Source organism: Humulus lupulus, chromosome 2 (genome assembly GCF_963169125.1).
Source record: "Humulus lupulus chromosome 2, drHumLupu1.1, whole genome shotgun sequence".
NCBI lineage: Eukaryota > Viridiplantae > Streptophyta > Magnoliopsida > Rosales > Cannabaceae > Humulus > Humulus lupulus.
Window position 1 is genome coordinate 144,646,799 of NC_084794.1, and position 3,291 is coordinate 144,650,089.

Consider the following 3,291-nt stretch of genomic DNA (forward strand, 5'->3'; position numbering starts at 1 on the left):
GACATTATAATATTTTTTTAAATAATCGACGCATTACTTACGGTGGAACCCCTAGTCTGCCGCTAGTAACTTCTGCAATAGCGGCAGACTATGTCCGCCGCTAATAGTTACGCTGCAAATGGCCCTACTTGTTGTAGTGAATGATTCGGGAAAATAAATCTTATTTATTCTATAAAATAATTATATATGCACACAAAATATGTACTGAAATATCATAGTGACATGACATGCCCTTTTTAACCTAATAAGTCCTATTTTAAATTCAAATTTTTAGAACACACATAAGTTTTTAGGAGTCGCAATGCGAGTCCTAAAAACATTATTGTAATTTTAGTTAAAAAATTGGAGGGAATTTGAAATTTTTAGGACACACATAAGTTTTTAGGACTCGCAATTTTAGTTAACAAAAATTGGAGGGAATTTGAAATTTTTTAAAATTCAAACTTTTAGGACACGCATAAGTTTTTAGGACTCGCAATGCAAGTCCTAAAAACATTCTTTTAAAGTCCAGGAGTAGTTTGTTTAAAAAAAACTCAAACTTTTAGGACACACATAGTTTTTAGGAATCGCTCCGTGAGCCCTAAAAGAAATTCTTTAAGGAATCGCAATGCGAGTCCTAAAAAGTTCAGGAGTTTATTTTTAGGACTCGTATCTAGGTGAGTGCCCTAAAACAATGTCCTAAAATAGTATTTTTGTAGTAGTGTAATTAATAAAATCATGTGTAGTATTTTAGTGCATAATGTCCACGTATTATTACTCATATATAGATTGGTGGTATATTTAAGCTTTAGCTTTGATCTCTTTCGGAATGTTATGCCCATTTTCATGGGATCGAGCATGGATGTGTATAGGCCATTAGGCATGTGATTCTTATTAAAAGCTACTCGTTCTCAATGGTCTCCCTTCTTGCTTTTATGATGAGAGAGAATGATGTGAAATGAACCAGCTCTACATATCTAAATTCTAATACCGACAAATTATGTGGACCAGCTCTTTGTAAATTCTAATGCATGGGATATATTATAGTATGTTTTATCAATATATGGCATCTCTCTATCTTGACTAAAACTTGATTAATCTATCGTTAATATGATTGAGTTGTCAAGGTTGACATAATTGTTAATATATATATAGAGGGTAATTCTCCTATTTATTTTAAACCCTACCTGCAGGACTCTCAGTGTTCTCAACCTGTGAATAATTTTCGGCTTGATTTTTTTTTATGACCGTGTATATTGTAGCTATTTAGAGCATCCTACAGATTTTCAGAAAATTCTGAATTGTTTACAGTACCGAAAACTAGGTTCAAACATGTTGCACGCGTGACTAATTTTTTTTATGCGCGTGGAAAATAACATGTTTGAACCTAGTTTTGGATACTTTAAACTATTCGGAATTTTCTGAAAATTTGCAGGATGCTCTAAATAGCTACAATATACACGGTCATAAAAAAAAAGTCACGCCGAAAACTATTCACGGGTCGAGAAACACTGAGAGCCCTACCAGTAGAGCTTAAAGTGAAGCTCCTATAAAAAAAATTGTCATATATATATATTTTGAAATGGGGAACAATATTAATATTAAGTGTAAAATAAATTAAATATATGTTTATAGTTCAACGTATATGACAAAAGAGTTTTTTTTGTTAAAAAAAAAAAAGAGCTTTGAGACAAAACAAATGTGTATGTATATCATCTTAACTATGAATGATCATTATATCTTAGAAAACACTTTTATTGTCTAATTTGGGTAATATATAGCTACATTATTGATTTAATGGAGGCAAAACAAGTTTCAAAACTAATTTCCTGGTTTTTAAATTTGATCTAATGATATGAATATATACAAAGTTGCATTATTTAAAACACTTATGCTAATTGTGCTGAAATATTTGACAAATATATGACAGGGCATACATATAAGTATGACATATGCATGACAATTGTTTTTTTTTTTTTGCTACAAAATACTTAGGAAGCTAAGTTCATATGCATGCATATATATTGGATCCAGATCATTTTGAGGTTCACATATATCTTTCAAAGGATATCGGCAGCATATATATACAAAGATATCACATATTACATGCATATAAAATATTAACCAAGGAGAATAATATAAATAATAACAAAAGAGATTACGATAAAGAAAATTACTAGCTAGAAAGGTCAACTACACGTGGAATCGTTGATAAACAATAATTAACGCTACTGCAAAAATGTTACCTTGTTAAATGCTACATGACATACAAAATTCAAAAAGTTTATTATGTGCGTGACATAGTATATCATATATTATGTCATTATATATTATTTCTCACATAATAAGATATAATATGTGAACTAAAAAATACTAGATTGGGCCACATATTACAACTCATCATATGCCCAAAATCATGAAATTTGAGCCACATAAAGAGGTCTTAATTTTGTTTTCATTGTAGAAAATCCTTAAAAACGGATCCATCTTCCCTTATCTTCCTCTCTCTCCCTTTCTCTTCTTCTTCTTCCATTTTTCACTTTCCTCCTTCATTTTATTTTCCCGAATGCTCTAGTGGTCTTTTGCATCAAAGGTGGGATTCATGTCGGAGGTGGAGTCGCATCGAAGGAGGGTTCGCATAGGCCAGGTTGGTTCGCATGGGTGGGTTCATTCCAGTCGTGACGGTGGAACTAGCATTTGTGGGTTCATGTTGTCGACATTGGCTTTCACCTGGGTGGGTTCTTAAATATCCAAAGTTTCAACTCTTTTGTTTTTTTATTCCGAGTATTTTGTTGAATCTTCAGGGCACTCGTGCACGAAGGATGGATCATGAAGGTTGGGCTTAGGCATGGTGGTGGTGATTTTCACAGACCTTAGGCCATGTTATTGTGGTGGTTTTCTGTTTTGATTTTCTTTCTTTCATTTGTTAGAGAAGGCATTGTTTTTCTATTAAGACAATCACTTCACACGACAACAAACCCATTGATTACCACCTTCAACATTGAAATTTTTCTTCTTCAGATCCAACGTACAACTTTCAACATTCATCACATCCATTCTAAAATAAGTAGGAATTCTAATTGCTGCAAACACATCAAATATCACTTCCTCATTTTTCATATGCCCAATATCAACTCTCATTTTTGCAAATCAATCAATGTTCTCTCAGTAGCTAAGAATGATCACCTCAATATAATTAGAATCAATTGGGAAGATTAATTTATTCTTTTACTAATACATCATCAATCAATAACGCCCTACTACCCTAGAACCGTTACCATGTGATTTATAAATGTGTCATTAACTGGCTAA

The 3,291-nt window shown here is 32.3% G+C and overlaps 1 long non-coding RNA gene across 1 annotated transcript; it reads left to right on the plus strand.

Moving 5' to 3' along the window:
- The first annotated feature begins 2,457 nt into the window (after positions 1-2,457).
- LOC133816346 (uncharacterized) lies at positions 2,458-3,071 on the plus strand. The gene is made up of 2 exons (XR_009885174.1): positions 2,458-2,713; positions 2,784-3,071. It is a non-coding gene; the product is annotated as an uncharacterized LOC133816346 (long non-coding RNA).
- The last annotated feature ends 220 nt before the right edge of the window (positions 3,072-3,291 follow it).